This window comes from Mercenaria mercenaria, unplaced genomic scaffold, assembly GCF_021730395.1.
Source record: "Mercenaria mercenaria strain notata unplaced genomic scaffold, MADL_Memer_1 contig_1111, whole genome shotgun sequence".
Taxonomy (NCBI): domain Eukaryota; kingdom Metazoa; phylum Mollusca; class Bivalvia; order Venerida; family Veneridae; genus Mercenaria; species Mercenaria mercenaria.
This window is the reverse complement of record NW_026459086.1, coordinates 6712-14226: the sequence shown is the minus strand read 5'-3', so window position 1 is coordinate 14226 and position 7515 is coordinate 6712. Positions and strand designations below refer to the sequence as shown.

At 34.4% G+C, this 7515-nt stretch overlaps 1 long non-coding RNA gene across 1 annotated transcript; it reads left to right on the top strand.

The window, feature by feature from the left end:
* Positions 1 to 200: 200 nt before the first annotated feature.
* On the top strand, positions 201 to 7101 carry LOC128551465 (uncharacterized). The gene is made up of 3 exons (XR_008368797.1): positions 201 to 524; positions 936 to 1079; positions 6830 to 7101. It is a non-coding gene; the product is annotated as an uncharacterized LOC128551465 (long non-coding RNA).
* Positions 7102 to 7515: the final 414 nt, after the last annotated feature.

The following is a 7515-nucleotide window of genomic DNA, read 5'->3' as shown; positions in this document are numbered from 1 at the left end:
CACACGAGTGATCAGTACCAACCCTAGTTTTGCATGGTGCATGTAACATTCTTTTAGATAAATATTCTGCATAGTTATGGGACTTTGTTTTTTGTTACTATACTGTATACATACAGTCTATATACATACAGCCCACATAATTATGCAATCTTGTGTGCGTCAAATTGCAATGTACTGTGTCAGTACATGCGGGGGGTACATTCATCACCTTTAGTGATAGCTCTAGTTGTTTCTATTTTGGTGCATGGTTTCTCACTCCACAAATTTTTAGATAGAAGTCAACAATAAAACACTTTTAGAAACTGGACTAGCCAGCAAAGCTAAATAAAAAGGCATGATAACAGACTTATTATCAGATCTCTAATTTGCAGGTCAAAGACAAGATCGCTGTATGGTGGATGATACTGGCCAAAATATTGAGGACATCCAGTGAGATTTGTCTCAGTCAGTCGTCACTCCGGGGGCCGCAGCTCTGAAATGGTTACTTCTGCTGGTACAGCTGGCAGACTGTAGAACATCTAAAGGTAAAAAATATTTGCCATGTGTAGATCTTGGAGATTTATTCGGATGAAATTTACAATATCAAACTTTTTTTCCTTTTTAAGTAACATATTATGAGATTGCTACCTAACAGTAACAGTTGTCTACTGAGGTCTACATTTCCTGATGCGCTGAAAATTTACAGTATCAGCATGATAACTCGACAACTATGATATATTCTGATATCTTTACATTGTTGACTTTTGAGTCTTATATACAAAAAGTTCTGTGTTTATAAAGTATTACCAAATTCTTACTCCAACGTATGAATTTCTTCTGAGAATTTCATTTCTATGAAAAATAGGTGAACTGAATTTTAAGGCGCAGTAAAATATCTGAAAGAACAACTGAAGATAATGTTATTTTAAACCTGCTCATTGTTTTCTCATTTTCAGTAATGTTGAAAGACATGATCATTGTGCATAATAACGATGGTGGTGATGATGATAATGGTGATGATAGCGATGATGATGGTCCATGGCTTGTCCTGGTTCACTTTTACCCATTTAACACAGATCAACGATGTTAACGTCTAACAGGTAAACTTTGTTTATTTACAATGGTATTCATAAAAGAGCAAAAATTAGTGACATTAATGTTTTCCATTGTGACTCACCTGAATGCTTAAATGGAGTTAATTGTGATCGCTTTCAGTCCATTTTTCTTCCTTTTATAAGGTTTTCCCCGCGGATATATCAAAGTGTTAGGACATTGGATGTCGCATTTATGTAGCAATCATAAAAAACTTTAAACATATATAACCCATCCCAATTACTCGAATAAGTTAGATATTTACAGAAGAGTTAAGGCGCGCGAATATGTCAACATTGGAATATTTAACCGTTCGTGTATATGTTGAGCGCAAATAACCAATCTGCGCTATTTACCAAACGCGCAGCGCATATAACAAATTTTTGTACGTTGGTTATATGCGCAACGATTTACCAATCGTTGCGCAGGATAAACTTAATCTGCGCGATTTACCAAATGCGCAGCGCAAATAACAAATGTAACTTTATATATCAGAAATTTGCATTTCGTATTTGGTAAATCATGCAGTTGGTCAATTTATTAATAAATATAGATGTCAAATGCTGAATATCTTGCTACTTAAATTATGTGTCATAAATTTGTTTCTACATCAGTAAATTCACGGCAGTCGGTCACCAGGTTTCAATACCTCCGATCTTATACAAGATGCAATAAAACCCAAACATGCGTGAAGGTGTGATTTCCTCCAGCTTGCACACGTCGTCCTCTGGTATGTTTTAGGATATTTTTATAATTTTCTACTTCACCCGAGCACACACTTAGCAAAATATCGTTTTTATTATATTGAAATATCTTGAAATTTCACAATAATATTCTTTTTACCAACGGGAGCATATCTCTCAACATGTCTAAGGTAAAAGATGAAATAAAAAAGTCACAGAATTAAAAGAAAATTCTTACAGATCTTATCTATATTATTATTATTATTTTATAGTATAAAATCGATTGAATAAAGAGTAGGCCTAATTTTCATCAAAACGTAAACGAAATTTTATATTTTGTAGCTGCACAAGATATGTGTTCGGTGCCCTGCGCTAAATGAAAATCTGGAAATTACTCTGATAATTTAATTATCTTTTATAAATCATATTAACTTTTACTTAGATTTACGATTACAGACTAAAACTATAGTCTTTTTTACAAATCTAAACGGATCTATAATGTTACACCTGTAACTTGCGTGGGAGGTCGGTCCTGCGCTAATAGCAAAGTTTGATATTACACTGTATTTCAAATATATTTCATTCATAAAACATACTATTAATGTAACTTTCAAATGAATACTGTAAAAAAAATGATTAGAAAAAGAGTGATTTCTGTCATAACGAGAACGAAATATTACATTTTTATCTGCGCAAGATATGTGTCTGCGCTAATAATAAATCTGGAAATTACTCTGATAACTTGAATATCTTTTATAAATCATATTAACTTTTACTTTGACTTACGATTACAAACTTAAACTATAATTTTTCTAAATGGATCTATAATATTACACCTGTAACTTGCGTGGGAGGTCGGTCCTGCGCTAATAGCAAAGTTTGAAATTACACTGTATTTCAAATATATTTCATTCATAAAACATACTATTAATGTAACTTTCAAATGAATACTGTAAAAAAAAATGAATAGAAAAAGAGTGATTTCTGTCATAACCGCGCAGGTTACAGAATTAAAATTACATTTGTCTTTGCAAAAGCTACAACTTTAGTCTGTAACTATAAAACAGAATTAAATTTAGCATGGTTTATGAAAGATGTCCAAGTTATCAGGATTATTTCCAGATTTTTTATTAGCGCAGAGCCGATATCCCGCGCAGGATACAGATGTAACAAAATATTCATTTGGCAAAAGCTACAATTTCAGCCTGTAATCACAAAACAATGATAAAGTTAGCATTGTTTATGAAAGATATCCAAGTTATCAGGATTATTTCCAGATTTTTTATTAGCGCAGGGCAAACACATCTTGTGCAGATAATAAATGTAATATTTCGTTCTCGTTATGACGGAAATCACGCTTCTTTCTATTTTTTTCTACTCCCAAAACAGTTTTATGAAGTTACATAAATAGTATCTTTTAGAATTGAAATATGTTTGAAATATCAGCGTCAGTTCATAATTTGCTATTAGCGCAGGAACAACATCCCGCGTAGCCTACGGATGAAACATTATATTCAGATTTTCAAAGGCTACATTTTTAGATTGTAATCGAAAAAACGAAGTAAAAGTTAAAATGGTTTATAAAAGATATTCAAGTTATTGGAGTAATTTTCAGAGTTCTATTAACGCAGGACACACATCTTGCGCACCTACAAAATGTAAAATTTCGTTCACATTTTCACGAAACTTATTAGTTATTCTACCTGTCTCACTATAAAACATTAAAAATTGATATAAGTATAAAAGATCTGCAAGAATCGTCTTTTAATTCTACTTATTTTTGTTTTGTTTTTAATCTTGGCCATGTCAAGAGATACGCTCACGTTGGTAAAAAAGAATTGCGCTTTTTCAATATGATGAAAAAAGCGATATGGTGAATTGTGGTAAGTGTGTGGCAATTCAGTCTTTTATGTAAGTCTCCTTTATGTTCTTTATCCGGTATAAAATGACTGCGTGTGATCGAATGAAATAAAAATACTTTAGTTATAAAAAGAATAGAGAGGACGATGTGTCTATCTAAAGGAAATCACACCTTCACGCATGTTTGAGCTTTATTGCATATTGTATCATACTGCAGATATTGAAACCTGGTGACCGACTCCCATGAATTTACTGATCTTGAAATAAATTTATGACACATTTTTAAAACCTAGATTTGCAATATCAATCTGTAATTGTTAAACAATGTAAAAGTTAGCATGGTTTATGGCAGTTATTCATGTTATCAGAGTAATTTCCAGATTTTCTATTAGCGCAGGATACATCTTGCGCAGCAACAAAATTTCGTTCACGTTCTGGCGAAAATTACTCTTTTGTACTACAAAACATTAAAAAATATCAATACGATCTGTAAGGAATAATCAATATATATTTGAAATATCGGTGTCATTTCAGGATTTGATATTAGCGCTGGATCGACATCCCGCACAGGCTACGGCGTTTAAAAGTTAAAAAAAAAAAAAAAAAAATAAATGAAAAAACTTGTGTTATGAAATATACTTTGGATATTTTGTATCATTTTAAAGTTTTTTAACACCTATGACAAATGACTCTTAATACCGTCGTCAACAGAAATTTTTAGTCCATAAACTACCAGGGACGTGAGCATCTCATTGAAATTACCGCATAAATACGCTCATTTACTTAAAAAAATGTTTTTCTTGTTCTTTACAAATTAAGCACAGTCAATTCACACCTTTACGCGTGCCTGATCACCATCAGTTTTAAAATTAAACTGTTTTATGTAGGCCTACAAGTCTAACCCTCTAATGATATTCAATTTTATCGGGAGATATCATCCATATGTTAAAAGCGCAGACTCATTTACCAAACGCGCAAGACAGTTACCCTGCGCATATAAGAAATATATAAGGTTGCCCGATTTACAAATCGTTGCGCAGATAACAAATTGGTTATTTGCGCTGCGCGATTTACCAAATGCGCAGATTGGCTATATGCGCGTAACATATACATTATATGTTCCGCTACTAATAGTACATGAGCATTCATCATAGAACTACACGAAAATAATAATAATAATGTGTGTAAATACAGAATGCAACACTCTCGGTTTCTATTGAAACTAAATTAGGCGACCAGTCTTGCAATGTAGATTTGTCATTGGTCAATCTCGAAATGAAGCTCAGAATTGACCAATTACATGCTTGAGATAGTAGACTGGTCTAACTCAGTTTGTAATACATGTATATACATATTAACATGTTTTAATCATTATTTCTTCATACCCTAGAATACCGCTACTTCGGTTGAAAACAACTTCAGAATCCGTCAAAAAAAACAACAACATGCCTTATCTCAACATAATGCTTTTGGTATAAAAGACACGGGAGTCTTTGAAGTAGCCATGGAAGTTCCAAACACAATATATCTACATTTTGTTACCAAATGTGAACTATGACTGTGGTATAAATAAAAATCAGCTTAGGAAAAACCAGACATATCCCATTCTGTGCTGGTCTGCAAATTTTGTTTTGTTATCTAAAAGAGTGTAAATATAGGGATAATACACGTTTTTTGTGTGTGTTAACGTCTGCAGAAGCCCGCGGGATTGTTTGTGACCGAGACCGAAGGTCGAGGTCACAAACATATCCCAAGGGCTTCTGCAGACGTTAATACACAAAACAAACGTGTATTGTCGCTATTCTTGCATAAAAAAAACATTATCCGACGACTACATGTATTGTTTTCATATGTGATGACTTCACGATTCCGGTACATTTTTCGTTACCATTCTCTTGTTCTTGGAAACGGTAAACAAGTTTAAAATATCCATAACCAGGGCCCAAAAATCAACAATATTACTAAAAGCACATACTGAAGCGTTTTACACGATTTTTTTATCTCCCGTTATTACAAACACGAAATTACCAAAAAATATTCATATAACTTCAACATTTGGTAAACAGAAGGTCAATTTCAAGAATAATAACGTTACATTCGAGTTATTTTGAGTACGGACACATTAGGAGTACGGATGCTTATCGAGAACACTACTTTAAATCATATTGTTTATCAGTCTATCTGATTTTATTAACATGTATTGAAAACATCGAAAAAAAGTTCCAAAAATCGTGAAAAAATAACAACAACAAAACAACAACAAAAAAACACACTGTTTATATACATCTAAAAGACTGCATTGGAATGCTAGCAGTACATATTCAAGCATAATTTTGACGATGTTGGTAAAGGTTTTTGGTTTAGTCCACTGTTTCTCAAACATTAAAGGAGTAGCTTTGAAACTTTAAACCTGTGGGTAGGTAAAGATCCATAACCCTCTCTCTTGCATTTTGTCAGAATTATTGCTCTTTTAACTTAGAAAAAATAAGATATTTTAGCATCGGATTAGTTGAGTGCGCCTGGAAGCACTTGTTTATTTAAATATGGCCTGTTGTGCTATCTAGCATCGGATAAGTCGAGTGCGCCTGAAAGCTCTTGTTTATCTAAGTATGGCCTGTCGTGCTATCTAGCATCGGATTAGTTGAGTGCGCCTGAAAGCTCTTGTGTATTTAAGTATGGCCTGTTGTGTTATCTAGCATCGGATTAGTCGAGTGCGCCTGAAAGCCCTTGTTTATTTAAGTATGGCCTGTTGTGCTATCTAGCATCGGATAAGTCGAGTGCGCCTGAAAGCTCTTGTGTATTTAAGTATGTCCTGTTGTGTTATCTAGCATCGGATTAGTCGAGTGCGCCTGAAAGCCCTTGTTTATTTAAGTATGGCCTGTTGTGCTATCTAGTATCGGATAAGTCGAGTGCGCCTGAAAGCCCTTGTTTATTTAAGTATGGCCTGTTGTGCTATCTAGCATTGAAGTAGTTGAGTGCGCCTGAAAGCTTTAATTTTGTTTATTTAAGTATGGCCTGTTGTGCTTACTAGCATCGGATTAGTCGAGTACGCCTGAAAGCTTGTTTATTTCCCCCCCCCCCCCCCCCCCCCTCCTCCCGCCACCTTTATGGCTCTGACAGTTTAAGTTTGTGTACAATATAAATGCACTATCGAACTTCGAACGTTTTATTAACAAGTAAAGCATTGGTAATGTAAGACACTGCTTCCTTTTCAGGTTATTTTGTTTTCAAAAATGAAGACACAAAATTCGGCAGCACAAGATCTCGGATTATTGTAACAGATGATCACAGGCGTGCGTAACAGATGGTAGCAGTCAGGCGTGTGTAACAGATGGTAGCAGTTAGGCGTGCGTAACAGATGGTCACAGGCGTGCGTAACAGATGGTAGCAGTCAGGCGTTCGTAACAGATAGTAGCAGTCAGGCGTGTGTAACAGATGGTAGCAGTTAGGCGTGCGTAACAGATGGTAGCAGTTATAACAGAATATCAAAGATTAAGGTAATAGAATTCTCAGATTGAAGTTACTTGAATAAGAGATCAAGGATGCAGAAAACCACAGATGAAGGTAACAGAAACTACAGATTAAGGTAACAGAAAACTACAAATTAAGGTAACAGAAAAGCACAGATTAAGGTAAGAGAAAATCGCAGATTAAGGTAACAGAAGGTCACAGACTGAAGTAACAGAGGTTCTCAGATTAAGGTAATAGAAGGGCAAGGATTGAGAAGGTCACAGATTAAGGTAACAGAAAATCACAGATTGAGGTAACAGAATGTCACAGATTTAGGCAACAGAAGGTCACATATTAAGGTAACAGAAAGTCAAAGATTAAGAAGGTCACAGATTGAGATAACAGAAGGTTACATATTGAGGTAACAGAAGATCACAGATTAAGGTAACAG